A 22,797-nucleotide genomic window follows, 5' to 3' on the forward strand; every position below is an offset into this window, starting at 1 on the left:
TTTGTCACTATATTTTGCTTGATCTTGAATGGACATCATCTCCTAGAATGCACTGCTCCTGAACTGGTGGCCGAGGTATTGAAACCTCATTCTTCCATGCATAGGGTGCAGAGAGACCCGTCCCTAGTGAACCTTTCTGCTTTTCCTGTGTCTGATGGAATTGTATGGGCTAAGGTCTTGTTTGATATTTTTGGTCTTACAGAAACTCTTCAAATACCGTATGTGTTTAAAATATCATTAGATGGCATTATTGTCTGATGAATGCGATGTGACGACTGTGAGAAGTAAGCTGTCTGAATGAGAAAGTTATTCTGTATTTGAAAATGAAGACTTTTATCTGAATTCTGCTAATTATGGTGAAATGTTTTATTACCATCATTATGTTCACCATTACCTGCACAGGGCTAGTTCTCCTGGTGCAGTTTTTTTTTACACACAATAGGAACACTGTCTGACACCACCAGCAGACAGGCTCAAAACATACATGAGAAAGTTTGCATATCTTTCAGGACATAACCGGTTGGACCCGACTTCCTATTATTACAAAACTTACTCTTCACCAGCAAATAAAAACCTGCTTACACAGATTAAATTGCTTTGTTTGGATTTGTTTGCATCCGAATTAACCCTACAGGGTTATGAATACTGGAATACTGAAAATATTAGAAAAATAATATTGATTTCAAGTCTATCTGGGGAACAGGTAATTTGCAAGTACAGGGTACTGAGGCTTTTTTTAGAACATACATAATACCATGCTAAATGATTTTCCTGAACAAAACAGTGCAACAAACAACATGTATGGGTCTGGCTAAAATAAAGGACATGACTACGCGTAGTATTCCCTCTATTGCACGTTTTGAAAATTGGCAACATTTTGCAAACTATTCTGAAGATGGATTAAATGACATGATACAGACAGGTGGTTAGTGTAGCCAGTCAACACTAATGGTTTTCATGCACATTTTTTAAACTGCACTTTGGGTTTTAAAACTAGCAGACCAGACCCTCAATACTTGCAGTCACAACATTCAGGGGTAGTGACCACTTGCACTGTGGGGAAATTGTGCCAACAGTGGTTACAACAATCAGTGAAAGAACACCTATGTCTCCTATCTGATGACATGGAATTACAAGATTTATGTTGTTAGATTCTAGAACAACACACCAGGAATGCTTCTTATATGCCATTTATAATGAGAGTTGGAAAGTTTCCCAGCAAGATGCTGATGAATGATTGAGACAGATTGATAGGGAAAACTTGGAAAAAGCCTCGGCTGTTACAGACAACAGTATGACTATTCTCTCAACTCAAATTAATTCTTTGAATAATATTATGTCATATGCATTCAATATTATACACAATGATATGTCTTTGTTGCAACATAGACAGAACCAGCTGAAACCGATTATGCAATTGAGTTGGAAATTTCAGGATTTAAAATCAAATTGCGTGCCCTGGAAGTACCTGAACACAACAGAATTGTTTATGCAGTTTAATTTGACATGCATACAGAAGGTTATAGCAAAAAAGATGCAACTTAGTCCATGCTTTACATTGAGCTTTTAGAAAAGTTGTCCTTTTCAGTAGCCAAGATTCCATCAGCTGTGTGGCCGAGCCATTGATTTATCTTGTTACCAATCTCTACATTTCAGTTTACATCCTGTTTAAAACACTATCAAGTAAGCAGATATGAAGCTATAGGGGATAGTTTTGTACACAAGTGTGTGCATGGGGAAACCTAAGTCTTCCTTACTGGAAATGAGTGTGAAACTGAGTACTTTGTAAAAAAGTAAAAAAAAAAAAAAAAAGCTCACACTGCATGAAGCATGCAGTGTGTCCATGGCAAACTTAGCGTGTTATCTGTGAGGCACCCGAGGTTCCTAGATTCGTCCAGTGTTTCAGTTGCTCTTGAATGGGAGTTATTTGGCGCTGAATGGTCCCATATGTGGTGATGGTCTACAGGGTTGTGACCTGACGTAGCAATGTGTTATTTTTGCCCATGCATGCAGTAAGGTAGAGTACAATTTGTTTTTTCACCCCTATTTTTAGCATACATTTCGATAAGCTGGGCGGACTGAAAGCCTTTTTGATTCAGAAGGACGTTGCTTTGATATCTGCTAGAGAGACATTTGATCTTCAGGCTGCAAGGTCTTCTGCAATAATGCAGTCGCTACTATATACTTAATGTACCCAAGCATTTTTTCAGCTGATTCACTGGATATTTATGGTGGCACAGTACACTTTTTTTAACCGATTGGGTCTGGGTTTGTGAGCACATTTCAGACAGTTTTTGGAGTGAGCCCCTACTTTCTGCACTCCTTGGTTTCCAGTGTTTTTGGAGGATACTGATTGTCCTTTTCCTGATCATCACCATTTGGTTTTTGTTCTGCTCCGCAATGGATGTTCCACTACCACAAGGCAAAATGGCAATGAATTTGCCACACATCCTGCTGTATCGTGAATGCACCTTACAGTGCTTTGGAGTGTCCCTGCTCCAGGAATTGGTCTCTGTCATTTAGACCAGTTTGCATACAAAGTGAACAGCCTGTGTTCCACTGTTAGCTGTGCCCGTTTGAGTGTGCGCTGGACCTGTGTCTGGCTTCTCAAATGGTTCAGCAGGTGGACCTTAATCTGCATGTGAGCTCATTGAGGGCCCACCTTTAGTTTTGTCCCATGAGAATGCCTTTGTTTCTGAATGCATATTATGAGCCTTGTCTTCCTGTTGATATGGATTCATCAGCTCCTGGATTCCAGGAATCTGGCTCCAACTATGCAGATACACAGTTGGCTGTCTTGCCTTCAGCATCGGCTGAGTTGGCTGGATCTGACCATTTCTGTTCTTTGGAATTTGCTTCTCAGGCCTCTGTGGATTTGTCGTCTGCGGTTTCGGGTAACTTCTTGGATCCCATTTTCTTTGGACATCAAAATATGTCAGGAATCTCCTAGGTTATGATTCTGCCCTTTTTGTTTTTTAATTAAATTGCTCTTATTAGTTTCCTCAGCTTTTAATTGGCATATTTTTGAGATGTGGCTTTCTTTGCCTTATATTATTGAAATGCATTTTATATTTGACACGTATAACATCTTTAATAGATTTTAGCCTAATTTTACATTTTTATTCTAGTTAGAAAGCCACATCTCAAAAATATGACAATTAAAAGGTCCAGGTATCCCCTATTAGTGAAGTGTAGGCAGCGTTTAGGAAGCCATGGCTCTCTAGAGGTAGCTGTGGATGAGCAGCCAAGAATTATCTAGGAGACATGCAAAGCTTATGCAATACCACTATAGTCACACAACACTATCACACATGAAAGAATCACACAGTGATCTGCTAACCAGAACTCCAGTGCTTATGCTCTCTTTGTACCAAGTTTGTCGCTATAGTTTAGTGACTCCATATTCCAATTCTGATTGGCACACTGGACCTCCCCTATAAGTCCCTAGTATATGGTACCTAGGTAAGCAGGGCATTGGGGTGCCAGGATATCCTTATGGGCTGCAGCATTTCTTTTTCCACCCATAAAGAGCTCATACAAATCTTTCTTCAGGACTGCCACTGCAACTAGAGTGAAATAGTGCACACACTATTTCACAGCCATTTTTCACTGCACCAGGTAACTTACAAGTCACCTATATGTCTAACCTTCATTTACTGAAGGCTAGGTGCAAAGTTACTGTGTGTGAGGGCACCCTTGTACTAGCAAATGGGCCCCCACATTGTCCAGGGCCAATTCCTCGGACTTCGCGAGGGCAGAGACACCATTATAAGCATGCACCACATATACGTCAATACATAAATGTAGCTTCACAATGGTAACTCCGAAAATGGCCATGTGAGGTGTCTAAGATTATGGAATTGAACCCCCAATCTAGATCTTATGGGGGGGGGGGCAATAGCACACTGGGAGCTCCACCATGCACCCCCAGTACTGCCAAACCACCGCTCTGAGGTTTCCACTGCAGCCCCAGCTGCTGCCACCTCACAGACAGATTTCTGCCCTCCTGGAGATTGAACAGCTCAATCCCAGGAAGGCAGAACAATGCATGTCCTTTAGGAGAGGGGTGTTACACCCTCTCCCATTGAAAATAGGTGTTACAGGCATGGGAGGGGTATCCTCCCGGAGCCTCTGGAAATGCTTTGAAGGGCACAAACGGTGCCCTTCTTTCATAATCCAGTCTACACCGGTTCAGGGACCCCTAGTCCCTGCTCTGGCGCAAAACTGGACAAAGGAAATGGGAGTGACCACTCCCCTGTCCATCACCACTCCAGGGGTGGTGCCCAGAGCTCCTCCAGAGTGTCCCTGGCATTATCCATCTTCGATTCAAAGGTGTGGGGACCCTCTGGAGACCTCTGAGTGGCCAGTGCCAGCAGGTGACATCAGAGAACCCTCCTAAAAGGTGCATACCTGTATGGGTAGCCAATCCCCCTCTCAGGGCTATTTAGGGTCTCTCCTCTGGGTGTTTCCTCAGATTCGGTTTGCAAGATTCCTCCAGAACTCCTCTGCATCCTCTGCTTCAGCTTCTGACCGTCGGGCCAACCGCAGACTGCTCCAGGAACTGCTGTAACTGCAACAAAGTATCCAGGAAGACTCCTGTGACCTGCAACTTCAGATCCAGCCATCAAATGCAACAGTTGCCAAGGTGTGCACGCTCTGAGGACTGCCTGTCTTCACCCTGCACCAGAAGAACCAAAGGAATCTCCAGTGGAGTGACGGAGTCACTTCCCTGCTTCAGCAGGCACCTCTCTGCGACGACAACCCGTAGTCTGGGACTCCTCTCTTGTCGGCGAGCGTGATCCCTGGAACACAGGTGGTGAACTGAAGTGACCCAGACTGTCCAAAGGTCCACTTGTCCAAATTTGGTGGAGGTAAGAACTTGCCTCCCCATGCAGCGACAGTACCTCTGCACACAGCGTCTTCTGCAGCTCCTTGGGCTTCTGTGCACTCCCTCTAAAAGTTCTTCATGGACAGCGTAACCCAGGTCCCCAGCACTCCATCCTGCGATGCACAGCTCTCTGAGTTGTTCTCCAGTGGCGTGGGATCCTCCTCTGGGAGCCTAAGCTGCTAGACCCTGCCTACATTTCACTAATAAGGGAAAACTGGACCTGGCATAAGGTGTAAGTACCTTAGGTACCCACTAAAACCAGGCCAGCCTCCTACACGGAGGAGAGACGATTCCGCAGCCAGTCCTCGTTGCAGATGGTACCTGCAGATGCAGAGAAGTGACTCCTTCACTCAAAGGGAGATTCCTTTTTACTTCTTGTGCAGGTTGAAGACTCACCACCCTGAAAGGATGCACTGCCAGGGAAACGTTGCAGTTGCTGGAAGGAGCCAGAGCAACAATATTGCAGAGCAGAGTGGTCGCTGAAGTTGCAGATTGTTGGTTTCTGGAGGGTCCAGGTGCAGTCCCAGAGGCCAGAAGATGAAGTAAATGATACAGAGGAGTTCTGCTGGAATCTTGCACGTTAACTCTGAGGACCCACCCAAAAGGGAGACCCTAAAAAGCCCAGAAAGGGGATTGGTCACCTAGCAGGGTGACCACCTGTGACGGGTTCTTTATCCCGAGTTGAAGAGATATTGGAAGAAGGCGACAGACTCGGCTTTTATGGGGTTAGTGAGTTTATTTCTGTACGTTTGCGCTAGACAACTATATTACTTTTCAAAGTTGTCTTGTGGTCAGACTCCAAAGAAATTAATATGAATCCCTTTATTCTTTTTCAGGGTTCGGTGGTGCTCCGGGAATAGCCTGGTCCGGTTTGGAGAGAGGTCTCGTTCTCCCGACTCTCAGTGACACCGGATTTCCCAAAACAAAGAATGAGAAAGGAACAGGTAAGTGGGGGAAAAAGTAATTAAACACAGTTAATTAAGGTTAATAGGGCGTGGAGGGGGGGGGGGTTGTGAGAGTGGAGGTAGGTGGGGGCTACTTTTCCTTCGTGGTTTATTCTTTGTGAACTCTTCGTGCTCCCCTTTTATTCTATCCCACTGCTTCCTGTTTGCGGCACTTTGTGCTATTATAGTCAGTTAGTCTCGGTCTTATTTACACCGTCTCCCCTTCTCTGCAGGATCTCAGCCCTTTCCCCTTAACGCCCCGTAATCCAGCTAGCCACCCGGAACCCCAGTCCCACTGTCGGTACGCGCGTACCTTGGTTGGCCACGCCCCTCCAGGGACGCGGCCGGCTTCCAGGTGATCTCCTGACTTCTCTCGAGCAGGGGCGGGAGGCTCCCTGAGCTTTCCGCTCCTCAGCAATGCCTCTTCCTTCGTGGCGGGGTTTCCCTTCCCGGTCGGCGGCCTGCGGCGTTCCTCCTCTCGGCTCCTCGTCGATCCAGCGTCTCTCTCTCTCCTCCTCGCGTCGTCGTCTTCTCGTCCGTTTTCTCTGTCGGGTATTTCTTCCTGACAGATGGCGTTGGACGTCATCACGTCCGGAGTTTCTCGGGTGCCCCCGGGGTATCCCTCGGCGGTTGTCCTATCTGCATATGAACCGGCGTCAGGAGGCGCCCGGTTACACATCCCCTCACATGAATGGGGCTGGTCGAGTCCCACAAGACCCGGAAACCGGGATAAATAGTCAGCCTGACCCATAAGGTCACCAGGGAGATGGCAAACCTGGAAGGAGAAAGGTTGGAGCTCTATAAACCATCTCAATATACGACTGTTGGTATTCTTATATCTTGAGAGCCAGGTAAGGGGTGCATGGTCTGTATACAACAGGAAGGGCCTGCCCAAAAGGTAATATTGGAGACCTTCGATTGCCCACTTAATGGCAAGACACTCCCGCTCTATAATGGGATACTTCTGTTCTCTGGGAAACAGTTTACGACTGATGAAGACGATGGGATGGCTTATTTCGTTTTCATCTTTTTGAAAAAGGACGGCTCCCACTCCGACGTCGGAGGCATCAGTCTGGAGATGAAAGGGTTTTTCAAACTCAGGGCATTTTAAAATCGGTTGAGTAGTGAGACACCTTTGTAAGGTATGGTAACTATGAAGTTGAGTCGGGTTTAGTTTCGTGATATTGTTGGGCTGCCCTTTTCTTAAAAGGTCGGTTAGGGGGGCAGCCAAACTGGAATAGTGTGGGATGAACCTTCGATAGTAACCTACTAGGCCTAAAAAGGAACAAACCTCCTTTTTCGTGGTGGGAGCATTGGTGTGCAGGATGGCTTCGATTTTATTCATTTGGGGTCGAAGTATGCCTTTCCCAATGTGATATCCCAGGTAGGAGATATCATTAAAGGCCAGTCGGCTCTTGGCGGGGTTGGCTGTCAGTCCAGCCTTCCGTAAAGCCGAAAAGATTTCGTCTAGGTGTACCAAATGGTCTTCCCAGGTCTCACTGAAAATAACGATGTCATCCAGATAGGTCGCCGCGTATCTGTTATGAGGTCGTAATATAGTGTCAATGAGACGTTGGAAGGTGGCGGGTGCCCCGTGTAACCCGAAAGGGAGAACATTAAAGTGATACAATCCTGAGGGAGTAGAGAAAGCCGTTTTTTCTTTGTCTTCGGGGGCCAGCGGGATCTGCCAGTATCCTTTGGTCAAGTCGAGGGTAGACATATATTTAGCCTTTCCCAACTTTTTTAGGAGTTCGTCTATCCTCGGAAGGGGATACGTATCAAATTGCGATATGGAATTGACCTGTCTAAAGTCAATACAAAAGCGTATAGACCCATCAGGTTTGGGCACCAATATTACTGGCGAGCACCAGGGACTTTGGGAAGGTTCTATGATGTCTAGGTCTAACATTTTCTCGATTTCGTTTTCTACCAGGGCTTTCCTAGCTTCAGGGATACGATAAGGCCTTAATCGTACTATCTTCCCAGGTGGTGTGATGATTTGATGATGTACCAGTCGTGTTCTACCGGGCATCGAGGAGAACACCCGGATATGGTTATCGAAGAGTTTGTTTAACCGTCTATTTTGGTGAATTGAGATATCTGCATTTATGGTAGGAACTTCCCTCCCGCCAGGGGGATCAGTGGGACACCACCCTATCTCTAATTCCTTAACGGTGTTAACTAGACAGCCTTGTCTCTGGTCGTTCAGAGGTTCTTCCCATCGCTTTAATAAATTAACATGGAAGATCTGCGACCTATTGGGATTATCTTTGAGCTGAACTTTATAGGTTACGGGGGTTACAATTCCTATTATGGGGTATGGTCCCTGCCATTTTGCTAACAGTTTGTCGTCTGAACTGGGAAGAAGCACTAACACCTTATCTCCTATGGAAAAAGATCTTAATTGGGTATTCCGATCATAATTCCTCTTCTGTTTGTCTTGGGCCCTCTCCATGTGTTCCCTTACGCTTTCCCATACTGTGTGTAGGTGGGTTTTTAACTCACGGGCATATTTCAGAATGGTCTTTTCTCCTTCTTCCTCTTCCCATATTTCAGCGGCCATATCTAGTAGGGTCCGGGGTTGTCGCCCAAACAACAACTCAAACGGACTAATGCCCGTAGAGGCTTGTTCATGGGTCCTAATTGCGTATAATACTAAGGGAAGTTTTCTATCCCAGTCTTTACCTGTCTCAGAGATAGATTTCTTTAGTAGAGTCTTTAGGGTACGGTTGTACCTCTCCACCAAACCATCGGTTTGTGGATGATAAACCGACGTCCGCAATTGTTTAATCCCTAATAACTGACATATTTGTGTCATCAAGTTGGACATGAATTGGGTACCTTGGTCCGTTAAGATTTCCAGAGGAAACCCGATTCGGGAGAAGAACCCTATCATAGCGTGGGCAACACTCTTAGTGTTAATACTAGAGAGGGGGATAGCCTCAGGGTATCTCGTGGCGTAATCAACTAATACTAATATATAACGATAGCCTCTAGAAGAGGGCAGAAGGGGCCCAACCAGATCCATCCCTATTCTGGAGAAGGGAACATCAATGATGGGAAGGGGTTGTAAAGGGGCCTTTCTCCGCGAGCCTGGATCAATCAATTGGCATTTAGGACACTGTTGACAGAATCTCCTAATCTGGGAAAAAAACCCCGGCCAATAGAATTTCCTCAACAAATACTCTTCTGTTTTCTCCCTTCCATAGTGGCCACCCCCTGGCTGGCTGTGCGCTAAGTGTAGGACTTGTTGCCTATAAGGTTCGGGAACTATCAATTGTTTCTTTTCTTCTTGGTCTTTGTTAGTGACTCGATATAATAGGTCCTTAACTATGGTGAACGAGGGACCCTTATCCTGGAGGGTCCGGGGTCGTGCACTCTTCCAGGCATGAACCAAACTGGGGTCTTCTCTTTGGGAGGTCCGGAAAGGGGGAAGGGTGGTGAGGGCAAGAGCCTTTGTAATTACCCTCGCGGGACTTGAGTTCTCTTGTGTGTAGGCTTTCTTAATTTTTCTTTTCTCATTCCGGGAGGGTTTAGGTCGTACCCTCGGAGGTGACAGAGGTATGTTGGAAAAGGGAGCGTCTTTCCACCAGGTATTCGTCTCTTCGACCTGTCGAACACTATCCAAGAGTTTCGAGAATTCCGAAAAGTCAGTTCCTATTATGGCTTCTTCAACTAGCCGTTCTACTAAACCCACCCTTATGGGGGTTTCTTTTCCTTCCCATGTGAGGGTTGTCCAGATTAGGGGATATTCTCTGGTTTCCCCATGGATACAACAGATTGATACCGTAAGTCCTGAAGTGAAGTGAGGTTTATCAAATAAACCAGCCCTGACTACAGATTGACTGCACCCTGAGTCGATGAGGGCCACTGTGGTTTTCCCATTGATAACCAGTCTCTTTTTATAAGGGGTTTCTCTTCTCCCAGTATAAAAGACTCTCCCCCTAGTAACTCCTATTTCCATGGGTTCTGTTTTTTCTGTTTTCAGGGGGCAACCGCGAGCTATGTGCCCCCATTCTCCGCAGCTAAAACACTGAGGTTGTTGTATGTATGGCCGTTCAAGTCCTCCTGTCTTCCCTATGTCCTCATTGATTCTTCGCCCCACTGACGAGGATGCCCCAGAACCCTGACGCAGGGGACTAGGTGCTGATCGAGGAGGTGGGATCTTGAATTCGAGGGAGCGATGAAAGGCACAGGCTAACTCGATGGTGGTATTGGTATCTGGGTTTGGATGTTGTTTGATCCAGTTGCGTGTATTAGGGGGTAGAGCGTCTAGGTATTGTTCCAAGAGCACGATCTCAATGATGTCTTCCCGGTTAGTCCCTATGGGACCTAACCATTTGAGACCCAGATCTTTAATCCGGAAGTATAGGGCCTGGGGATTTTCGGAGGGCCCCCACTTGGCTTTTCTAAACCGGACACGATAATGTTCAGAATCAAAACCCACCCGTTCTAAGATGCTCTTTTTAATATCCCTATACGGGGTTGTTCCGCCTGGGTTTACCGCTTGATAAGCAGATTGGAGAGTTCCCGTTAATAAGGGGGCGATATATTGGCCCCATCGCTCCAGAGGCCAGGTAGCGGAAGTAGCGACCCGTTCAAAATTGGTGAAAAAGGCATCAGGGTCTTCACCTTCTTGATATCGTTGTAAGACCGAACTGGGCACATTCGGGTGTACTCGGGTGGCAGCGATTGTATCCGTGAGATTTTTGATGGCGGTCTCATGAACCAACTGGTTGTTGGCCATGATGGTGGCCTGACTTTTAAGGGCATTTTGTAGGGCCTCTCTTTCCAACTTAGCCTCTTTCTGTTGCTCTTCCCACACTATTTGCAGGTGCCTCTGTCCTGCGGCCAACTGTTGCATCATATCGGACATTGTTGGCTTTTCTTCCATGGTCTAGAAGTCCCTGTCGCCTGTTCCAATATCCCACTTCTGACACCACTGTGACGGGTTCTTTATCCCGAGTTGAAGAGATATTGGAAGAAGGCGACAGACTCGGCTTTTATGGGGTTAGTGAGTTTATTTCTGTTCGTTTGCGCTAGACAACTATATTACTTTTCAAAGTTGTCTTGTGGTCAGACTCCAAAGAAATTAATATGAATCCCTTTATTCTTTTTCAGGGTTCGGTGGTGCTCCGGGAATAGCCTGGTCCGGTTTGGAGAGAGGTCTCGTTCTCCCGACTCTCAGTGACACCGGATTTCCCAAAACAAAGAATGAGAAAGGAACAGGTAAGTGGGGGAAAAAGTAATTAAACACAGTTAATTAAGGTTAGTAGGGCGTGGAGGGGGGGGGGTTGTGAGAGTGGAGGTAGGTGGGGGCTACTTTTCCTTCGTGGTTTATTCTTTGTGAACTCTTCGTGCTCCCCTTTTATTCTATCCCACTGCTTCCTGTTTGCGGCACTTTGTGCTATTATAGTCAGTTAGTCTCGGTCTTATTTACACCGTCTCCCCTTCTCTGCAGGATCTCAGCCCTTTCCCCTTAACGCCCCGTAATCCAGCTAGCCACCCGGAACCCCAGTCCCACTGTCGGTACGCGCGTACCTTGGTTGGCCACGCCCCTCCAGGGACGCGGCCGGCTTCCAGGTGATCTCCCGACTTCTCTCGAGCAGGGGTGGGAGGCTCCCTGAGCTTTCCGCTCCTCAGCAATGCCTCTTCCTTCGTGGCGGGGTTTCCCTTCCCGGTCGGCAGCCTGCGGCGTTCCTCCTCTCGGCTCCTCGTCGATCCAGCGTCTCTCTCTCTCTCCTCCTCGCGTCGTCGTCTCCTCGTCCGTTTTCTCTGTCGGGTATTTCTTCCTGACAGATGGAGTTGGACGTCATCACGTCCGGAGTTTCTCGGGTGCCCCCGGGGTATCCCTCGGCGGTTGTCCTATCTGCATATGAACCGGCGTCAGGAGGTGCCCGGTTACACCACCTATCAGGAGGGGGCTGTGATGTCATCTACCTGACTGGGCCACTCAGATGCTCCCAGGGGTTTCTGCCCATCTTGGATTCAAGATGGCAGAATCAAGTGGCCACGTGGAGGGCTTTGGGCACCACCCCTTAGGTGGTGATAAACATGGGGGCTAGTCACTCCCCTTTCCTTTGTCTAGTTTCGTGCCAGAGTAGGGACTGGTGCAAACCGGTTTATGCAAGGAGGGCACCAAATGTGCCCTTCAAAGCATACCGGTGGCTTGGGAAGGCTACCCCTCCCAAGCCATGTAATACCTATTTCCAAGGGATAGGGTGTTACCTCCATCTCCAAGAGGAAATCGTTTGTTCTGCCATCCTCTGCCTGAGCTGGTCAATCAGCAGGAGGGCCGAAACCTGTCTGAGGGGTGACAGCAGCGCGGGCTCCCCGTAAAACCCCAGAAGACTGGTAGGAGCAATGCTGGGGCCCCCTAAGGAGCCCTTAGAGTACATGGAATCATACAACCAATTCTGGCAACAGTATTGGTGTATGATTCCAACATGTTTGAACAGAAGGCTTGCAGACACACTTTGCATGGGCTCCCATGGGTGGCATAATACATACTGCAGCCCATCGATAACCCCTTGTGCCCCAATGCCCTGGGTACCTAAGTACCATATACAAGGGACTGATATGGGGGCACCCGTGTGCCAATTGTGGGGTGTGTAAAATCCTAGGCAACCAAACTTAGAGGGAGAGAGCACAATCACTGGAGTCCTGGTTAGTAGGATCTCATTGAAAACAGTCAAAGCATACTGCTAGCAGGCAAAAAATGGGGGTAACCATACCAAAAAGAGGGTACTTTCCTGCAGCTTGCTTGGAGACTCCATTTTTAAATGCACATTTTTAACTCAGCATTTCTTTTGTCAGTAACCTTTAACATGGTTTTCTCGTTTTTGTGATAATGTACTGATAAATCACTTCACATGTTGCTCATTCGTTGTAAGCCACCTAATATGTATACTCTGTCCAAGGCTGAGTACACAGAACATGATGCCTGAACATTTTGAATGTCTGTGGAGACAGCTCTGCATTTGTAGACACATCACAGTGTCAAGCTTGCACCTCTGACACGGTGTGACGCGAAGAGTTCTTGTATTATAAAATTGGGCTCAGAGCTATATGCGCTTGAGGAGCACTTCCCCTTGGCCTTATCCTGCAACTTGGCACACAGTGTGCAAAATGCAGTTTGGCTGATGCTGATCCTGAATCCAACCTCTACCCTTCACCGGACCAATAGCCTGCACCACACAAGATCGGCATCCTGGTACATCTTACCCAGGTATGGGGGGTTGGGCTTTCCCAATAGATCTGGCAGAGGGTGCTCCCACTGTGCTTTCAGCAGTGTAGGTAGCTACAGATAGGAGTTTACTAACACAATATCAGAACCATGGTTGAACTGTTTATCTTTTGCACCATCTTTGTATTGATGATTACCATGCTCTGTCTCATTTATAAAAAAGCACTGAATCCATGGGGGGGCTGGGTCCAGACCCTATTTGAATATGCATTTTAATGTATGATACCAGATGCATGTGGTGGTGAGTGCCATGCAGATGCTGCAGTTTAAATAATCTGTGAATCTAATAAATAAATAAAGTTAGCTGGGCCCAGGCTGTCACCTGGCAACAAGTGACCTATCTTTGACTTGGGCCTGTCATATTTATAGAATGGGACAGCAGTGAACGGCAAGACCACTGGCTGTTTTGTAAATTGGAGTCATCTGCCTACAGCACCTTGTTGCACTGTTAGGAGGTAGCCTAATACGTGTGACTCACTTTAGTGCGCTTATGCGTTAGTCTAACCCCTAATACATGGTACTTGGCAGGGCTGTATTTCTGGCTAGTTCTATCGTGCAGATCAGTCATCGTAAACATTAGCACTGTTTCACAGGTACGTTTGATAATACCTGCAAGTTTGCTTTTTTCAACATGTCTCTTAAATAACTCAAAGCTGCTCATTGCAAATTAGTCTCGCTCTAATGCTGTTTGTGATAAAGGAAGACAATGTGAGACCTCACTCGAGGTATAGCCTTACGCCTATTTACTCATAGGTTACAGGTAAGTAAGACAGCAACTGACATGAAGGCATGGACAGCATGAATACAACCCCACAATCATCTTTTGTGAACCTACATACTCCAACTTTGCAACCTCATTATATACTTGACAAAGGTTTTTTTTTTATTTAATGCATCACAATGTAGACCTAATAATAAATAAAATGTATGCTGAAATGATTGCATTCATTTTAACATTTGTCATTGCAGGTCTCAGTTTCAAAGCGGCTAATTCTGCTTGCAGCCATCTTTCAGTACTGTCATCTTTTCATTTCTGTCTCACACTGCACATAGAGGGTTCATGCACATGCAACTTTGTAAACAATATTCGGAGGCGTAATATCACTTTCCCATGTAAAGAATGGTGTTTCTTTTGTTTGAATCCTGCAGTATGCTGTTTCCCTGAAAGTACATTTTTCAAGGTCTTACCTATTGGGACCACAGTATGGTTCTTCTTTATGAGAACCAGTCCTTGTGCATGAAGAAACAACAGTTGTTCTAAACATCGAGTTGTCTGAATGACACCAGGGTTGGGAACTATATTATGTGAATATGTGGGATAATGCTGGGAATGTGAACTTAGAAGCTGTATTGTTCTTCCCCAACTGTGATTAGTTCAACTCGTGGGACTCTTACACAAGTGTGTTGTATCTATTACTTTCATAGTATTTTGTATTATAAAAGAAGCCCCATCTTGGGGTTGGGAGGCTCATTCTCCTCTGACATTTAGAAGGTGGCACCACGTCGGTGTGACCTCTGATTTATGACTTTGATTTATTCACTGAAACTGGACTACAACTGTTCTGTTTAATTAGTTCTTTGATTATATTCTGACTGACTAACTATTCAGTAATGATTTTGACAATTAATAAAACATATTTAAGGGATTAACACTGCTCCCAGTCTGTCAGAAGCACTTTCATTTACGTTTTATGTTTTTTTGCAGTTTTATATAGTGCAGACTCAACCTGGAGGTATTGGTGAGCTCTACATGAGTACCAGTTACATTACACAAGGACACATTCATATTGAACCTGGTTCCCCAGTTCCGCAGTTGGCAGCTTTGGCCATTACGCCACATCCTCTCCTCAGTGCCTCATTTATGAGAAAAAGCATCATCATACCCATATATCTACCACATACATTTCAGCTGATCACACTCGTACTCTCCTAAACCTGCACTAAGATTATAACAAAGATTGAGAAGACATGTGATGAGTTTATTCCAAAAAAGGACCCGCTACTGGACAGCTACCTGTCATGATCACTCGATCTCAGCTAACTACAGAGAGTAGAATGCTGAGACTGAAGCCCCTGCAACCAAGCTTCGACATTCAATTGGCATATTACATAGTGAAGAACAAGTGAAGTTGCATATCAACATTACAACTTACCACATCATCTTCCACCCGCAAATGTTTAACATAGAAGTCATATAATACAAAGTCATTATACGCTGAAGACAATTTGACAGTTTGCTTTGATTCCACATTCTGAATGTCTTTATTATTGTTTATTGCAATAATTCACATCATTTAAGGAATCAGAATTCACAAAATGATTTATGATCAATAACATTGTTAATTTGCTCAAGTTCTTCACATTCCCTCCACCCCACGGATAGCATTGCAACATTACGCTATTATTTCCTATTTTGCTTATAATACAACTGTTAGAAATCCATGTACATCTAGACAAAGTATTCCTAGACCTGCAAAAACTTTCTAAATTAACCCGTCCTTAATGCATAGCGTCTTTCACCTTCCTCACGCTCAACATTTGTGAACTCCACTGATCAACTGTAGGTATTACTTTTAATTTCCATTTCCATCTCTCAGGTCTGGTTCCTTCAAAAAATAAGGAGTTTGAATAAAGGGCCATTGAATGGAGCTTTTGGCATTGCTGATATCTGGTTCAATATCTATCCTTTTCTTCCATAAATCTATTTTTATAAACTCTCTGAGATATCTATGGTCATTCATTCTTCATCTGCACACTATATTTTTATCCAATAGCGGCTGGTGTTCTAATGAAATATCGTCCGGTCTAGTATATGCATTTGTGGAATCGCATTTTACAGTTCTTAGGTATGCTATGCCTAGTGGCCCCTGTGATACACAATGACAATCTCTGCACAGGCCTATCATTAAGTAAAGAGGCCTACAAATGTAATTCGCTACTGCTAGGAACGCATTATGTTGCAAGGCTTGCCCTCTGAACAGACATCATGAAAGATCCTCGTCATTATATGCTAGCTGAAGCAATCTCCCTTCTGGAAAGTACCAGTCTGAGTACGTGATGTTCTCAAGTTCTGTCACAAGATGGACCATGTGATATTAGGCACGTAGGCCACCTTGTGTAAAATCCTTTTCTATGCTTTTTGTTACTATATATGGTATGATAGGAAAAACGACCTCAGCCATAATGGAGAAGTAGTCATGCGTCAATCATACGTCAAAGCCAAAGAACCAATAAGACGTTGAATTATGTTTGTGGTTTAATACTATAAAAGATCATGTATTACTTCCTTGTATTAGGCTGCTCGAGTGTACACTAGTACAGAGCATCCTCCATGTACATGTCTTTCTATTCTATCCCTAATAAATTGATATTATGTTTATCTAGAAGAGCTGGCTAACGGTCGTTTGTATCCTGAATGGGTGCTGAATAATTAGGCTTCTACACATTAAGTAATGGTAAAGCATTACGATGCTCTTTCCTTTTTAACTTCAAATGCAGTACTTTATACTAAACCTTCTCGTCAACTTGGCCATCCATAGGAAGTCATACATTTTATATTTGTTAACCATTAAATCCTAGAATACAATATCTACTGTCTTACCTAATCTTTGGATGTTGCTATATTGTTAAAAGAAATGTGCAAAGCTCTCAAAATAGTATTCTTTCACATTTGGCATCGCAAGACCTCCTGCATTAAGCGGTTTGTATAACATACCCAGTGCCAATGTAGACGTTTCATTTGCGAAAATCAAAAAATTAAACAACAGTAAAATCGACATGTGGATCAATGCAATTCTTCCCATGATAGACAATGTCAAATTGCTCCATCTTGTAAATAGGGACTTCATTTTAATTATCAAAAGGAGTTCATTTAATTCAAAAAGTCTATCTACATCTGCGGTCAATTGATTGACTAATGGCTGAAGTTCAGTGCATAAGGTGTCTGTAGTGGAACTGCATAGTAAAATGACTATTTTCAGCTTGTTAATGTTTTATTCTCCCAACGATAAAATTGACAGTGGATGGTAAAGACTCTTTGTTAAATTCTATGCCCGGTTTTAAAAGCAAGTGTGACATCATCAGCATATAGCTCAATCATAGTCATCCCATTTTTTGGAGCGTCAATTGTGTTATATTTTCCTATAGCGATAGCTAGAGGTTCAATAAATATTGCAAATAAAATGGGAAAAGCGGACATCACTGCGTAGTCCCACGTTTAAACTTACATATACCAATATCTATTGAATTCACAATTAAGCATGCTTGTGCCCATTTATATGAATTGAATATTACTTTAATAAACACTGCAGGGAAACCTAAACCATCCACGATACAGAATAGGTTCTCCCACTTAACAAGGTCATATGCCTTCTCTGTGTCTAATAAAAAGACCTGAGTTGGGATCTGTTTTCATTTAAGTAGATCCAAGGCTTCAATTAAAATGTTTGTATTGGAAGACACTAAAGGGCCAGCTAATAAACCACTCTGATCCTTCTTTATCAAACCATCCATCATACTATTCATTCTGTTAGTACATAATTTCATTATTATTTTATAGTCCATGTTTAAGAGACTAATAGGTCTACACAAATTTAGATTTTCTGGGTCTTTACCTTTTTTTTAAGAAAGCTAGTAATCTTGGTTCCATCAAATGAGGGTGGAATGTTCCCCCTTCAAAATGTGGTTTGCAAGTCTCAAAATATGGTAATTTAATATATGTGAGGACTTTTTAAGAAACTCCACTGGGATGCCATCCTCCCACAAGCTTTCCCTCCAGTTAAGGACTTCATCACTACTTCCAATTCTTCTAATGTGATTGATGTTGTTAGGGCATGAGCATGTCCCGGGTCTAATCTTGGAACAGAAATACGATCTATGAACTCTCTCAGCTAGTCCACTGTCCACAGCCACTTCCTGCTGAAAGTCCTATATTTTTTTATACTGTTGTCTAAACAAGTATTGTACGATTTTAGCTTCTGTGGTACATATATTCATCTCATTATCACTGAATGACTTAATCATGTTTTGTGCCCGCTATGCTAGGAATCTCCCAACGTACTTGCTTTCCTCATAGAGGTTTTGCCTATAGGCATTACTTGAGAGCGAAATCCACTCATAGTAATATTCCTACCTCCCTTGCTTGGCCTTTTGAAATGCTTGTGTATTTGTAGATTTATTACCCATGTACCTTTCATGTGTGTGCTTTAACTGTAGTTCAAGGGCTTCGCTTAGCTCTTTATAGCCCCTTTTCCTTACTATATCTCAGCTGATTATCTAGGCATTGGAGGCTGCATATAAGGCATTGCTATACCATTCCCGGGGGAGACAGTTCCAACATTAAGCTCAAAATATCGAAATATTTTGATTCCATTTCTGATGCCTAAGATTCATTTTCCAACTTTAACTTATTAAAAGACCATCTACATGTTACCCAGCTTTTTCTAATCACGGAGATATGCATCTTGATCAACAAATAATCTGAAAAAGCATTTCCTAAATGATGATACTTATAAAGGCTATACTCTGAAGATGTTAAAAAATAGAAAAGCTTGGCTGCACATTTAAATCTATTGGATACACATGTGTATTTGCTCCGAAATGTATTCCTCCATAGGTCACTTACATTTAAACAGTTTTTATATTCCTCTACAATCTTAAATGTTCTGGATTTGTTTTGCCGATGGGTTACTGGTAAAGAATCTAACGCAGGGTTTTGCAGAAAATTAAAATTCCCCCACCAATCAGTCTGTAGGATTATCTTCAATAAGGGTATATATCATCGCAACAGTAACTCTTCCATTGTTTGTTTGTCCACTGATTCATGCCTCTCTCCCCTATGTGTCCATCTGAAAGGCATGAATGTCCCACTGCAAAAGTTAATTACTATAAATTGGTACCCCCTTATATGCCGCAGTTGAGCACACATTCAAAGCCTGCCAAACTTTTGAACATTGCCAAATTAAGCCTATTATTCTGCCTGATCCGGGTCTCCTGTACTAGAACTATGTCTAGTGACTGACACTTTATCCATTCCTCAATAGCTTTGGCTTTGCATCTGTTGTTCAGACCATTAGCATTGAATGATGCAATCTTTAATATATTGGTTTCTGTACTTCTAAGTCAACTACCGCATTCAAAAATTAGTTTAGCTGACCAATCTGAGCAGTACTCAAGAGAGTAAAATGGGGAGACAATGTTAATATCAAAAAATATTATACCTAAAGTGCCTCACAGTACTAAATTACATATAAGGGATAATGGTCCTCATCACAACCCTGGCGGTCGGTGATAAACAGGCTGGCGGTAACTACCACCAAATTATGACCATGGTGGAAAGAGCTAAGATAGACAGCCACTTTACCACACTGACCGACAGGGCAGAAACAACAGGCACCACGGCGGTAGCCGCCTACAGCCAGGAGGAAGTCAATATTCCGGGGCAGTACCAACGACCTCAAAAGCCTGGCAGAAACGGACCTCAGAAGGGAAAGGACTCACCATTGGAGACACAGGGAAGAACCACGCCTCCATAGAATCCGAGCTGCAAATCTTTCTGATGATATTTTACGTCCTGCTCCACCACGAACACCAGCGACGGCGAAGACACCACAGTGAGTACAGCCGCCTAGCACACAGGGGAGGGGGGAGGAAAAAGAGAGTGACACACACACACGCAACACACCCCGACCCACCCCCAACACCATACACACAATCAGATGCAGTAATAAAACATATTTACCCCATACCCCTCAGGAATAATGCAAGGACAACACAAATAGATGAGTGTGAGTATTATAATATAAATACAGTAAAAATACGAACATCCAATCTAAAAGTATATACATATGTACAATTCAAGGGACACTGCCCAGTCCTCAATGTGCGTGGGCCACAGGGCCACATGACAAAGTCCAAGGCCCCACTTGTCTCCTGCACCAACACGGAGAGAACACTGCAGGGGCATCAGTTGGAAACAAGGCAGGCACCGCAGGGGGAACAGGGGGCACCTCAGCCAGCAGATGGAACAGCACCACTGGCTCTGGAGAGGGCAACATGCCCTGTGCTTGGTCCTGGGGAGAGCAAGGCCACAGTTTTAAGTGGGTGACTTGCCCACTGGCTCTGGAGGGGGGCATCGTGCCCTGTAATGCAGATCCTGGGGAGGATGGGGTGAGTGGATGTCATACCCACTAGTTCTGGAGGGGGCATGGTGCCCTGTGATGCAGATCCAACTGGGGATGGGAAGGGATATGGTGGGCCATGAGTGTAACAGGCAGGACGGTCTGACTAATACCTTTCCCTGTGTGTATTTCTCTGCAGGTCAGCGCCCATCAGAAGAAGAGTATATGGCGTGCCGTCACCAAGGACATGCGGACCCTGGGGGTCTACGGAAGGCAGAGCACCCACTGTCGGAAACAGTGGGAGGACCTGAGACACTGGGCATGGAAGACGGCAGAGGCCCAGCTGGGGATGTCCTCCAAACGAGGAAGGGGTGCCCATCGAACCCTGACCCCCCCTGATGGACAGCATACTGGCGGTGGCCTATCCGGAGCTGGATGGGCGCTTGAGGGCATCACAGCAGCCACAAGGGGGTGAGTACAGTGACCATCATTACAACTTACGCCTGGTGGGGTGGTATCCGGGTGGTGGATGTGTGTCTGTGGGTGCCCCTAGGCCAGGCCTGACATTGCAGAGTAGGTGCCATGTTGGGCAGGGTTCTGATGTGATATTCCTGCTACCTAGCTTGTAGGCATCCACAAGTGGGCAGGGCTGTGTGGGTCTCAGGTATGCTGCAGTTGGCGGTATGTGTCCCTCCCCATGCCCTGGTGACTAGCATTGTTACTGGTGGTGCATTGCATAGTGTGTAGGCCTGTTCCCTGTGTGTGAGGGTGGTATGTACGCCAACAGTGGTGTTGGTGCAGCTAATGACCCAGTGTATCCTTTGTCTCTCCCCCCTTTTTGTTTTATCACCCTGTCCTTATGCGCATTAGCATCATCTGGCAGAGGAGCAGAGGCACCAGCGATGGAGAGAGCTGCATCCCACAGGACCCAGGAGGCAGAGTCCACTGACGGTGAGGGCACCAGTGGGATGGAGGGCGGAGGGAGCACCACAGCGGAGACTGGAGGGGACAGTTTGGACACAGATACCTCCTCCGATGGAAGCTATCTGGTTGTGGCAGACACCTCTGTGACCACCCCATCTGCCACTCCCCGTACCAGCACCGCCCTCCCAGCAGGCCCTAATCGAAGTGCCCGTGCCCACTCACCCGGGAGGGTGGGCATCTCCTTCCCCCAGGTACCTCAGGCCCTGCCCCTGTGAGCCTGCTGCCCTGAGTGAGGAGGCTGTTGACCTCCTGCGATCCATCTCTGTTGGGCAGTCAACCATTGTGAATGCCATCCAGGGGCTGGCAGCCCAAATGCAACAGACCAATGCATTTCTGGAGGGCATTCACACTGGCTTGGCGGTCCAACAGAGATCAATCCAGGCACTGGCCTCCTCTCTGATGGCAGCCATTGTCCCTGTTTCCACTCTCCCCCCTCCAACTTCCTCTTCCCAATCCCATTCCCCTCAACCCCAACCTATCCCAAGCACACAGGCAGACCAGCATGCACACAAGACAACACACAAGAGTGGCACAGGCAAACACAAGCACCACACTTCATCCCACAGGCACTCACACAAACACCATCCAGATGCAGATATACCAACATCCACAGCCTCCACTGTGGCTCCCTCCTCCTCCTCCTTCTCCACCTCTCTCGCAGTTGCGTCTACACTCACACCTGCATGCACTACATCCTCATCCACTACCGCCATCACCAGCACACCTATCAGAACACACACCTCATTGGCAGACCCCTCCACAACAGCCATGCACACGTCCCCTGTGTCCTCTCCCACTGTGTCTGTCCCCCCCCCACCCAAGGTACACAAATGCAAGCACTCGGACACCCAACAGCCATCCACCACACAACAGCATCCAGCCCATGCAGCTGCACCCAAACACAGCAGACACCTCCCACAACCACTCCCTCTTCCTCCACTCCCAAACCTTCTCTCTCTTCCAGCCCAAATGTCCCTAAGAAGCTTTTCCTCTCCTCCATTGACCTCTTCCCTACCCCGTCCCCCCCATCCTTCACGTCTGGCCAGGCTGCCTAAAACCCAGGCAAGCACCTCAGCCACCCAGTCCACAGGCCCAGTAGTGTCCACAGCAACTTGTGGTGGTAAAGGATCCAGGGCACCAGGCACCCTTACGGAAAGGGTGCCTGCCCCAAGTGCTGGCCTGAAGGACAAGTATCCTCCCCAGCTGCTGACCTGAAGGGCAAGAAGCCCTCCCCAGCTGCTGCACTGAAGGGCAAGGTGCCATCCCCAGCTGCTGCCAGGAAGGTCAAGGAGCCTACCCCAAGTGCTGCCCTGAAGGGCAAGGTGCCATCCCCAGCTGCTGCCAGAAAGGGCAAGGAGCCATCCCCAGCTGCTGCCAGGAAGGGCAAGGAGCCATCCCCAGCTGCTGCCAGGAAGGGCAAGGGGCCTGCACCAGCAGACAGGAAGGACAGGGGTCCTGGTGCTGGGACTCAGTCGGAGCCCCCACCACCAACCATGGTTGTGGAGCCGTCCGAGGCTGCAGGGGATGGGCTGGAGCTTCCCCCCACAACCACCACCAGCAGCAGCACCGCTGACGCCACTGAGTAGTCGTCACCGCCGGGGGACATTCTATAGACCT

At 46.0% G+C, this 22,797-nt stretch overlaps 1 long non-coding RNA gene across 1 annotated transcript in view; it reads left to right on the forward strand.

The window, feature by feature from the left end:
- Nucleotides 1-22,797, forward strand: part of LOC138267412 (uncharacterized) — a 126,110-nt gene that overhangs the window by 5,894 nt on the left and 97,419 nt on the right. Inside the window, exons 2-3 of the long non-coding RNA XR_011199797.1 lie at nt 5,725-5,832; nt 10,954-11,061. This is a non-coding gene — a long non-coding RNA (uncharacterized lncRNA). The remainder of the gene's footprint in view (nt 1-5,724; nt 5,833-10,953; nt 11,062-22,797) is intronic.

This window comes from Pleurodeles waltl, chromosome 12 (assembly GCF_031143425.1).
Source record: "Pleurodeles waltl isolate 20211129_DDA chromosome 12, aPleWal1.hap1.20221129, whole genome shotgun sequence".
Taxonomy (NCBI): Eukaryota; Metazoa; Chordata; class Amphibia; order Caudata; family Salamandridae; genus Pleurodeles; species Pleurodeles waltl.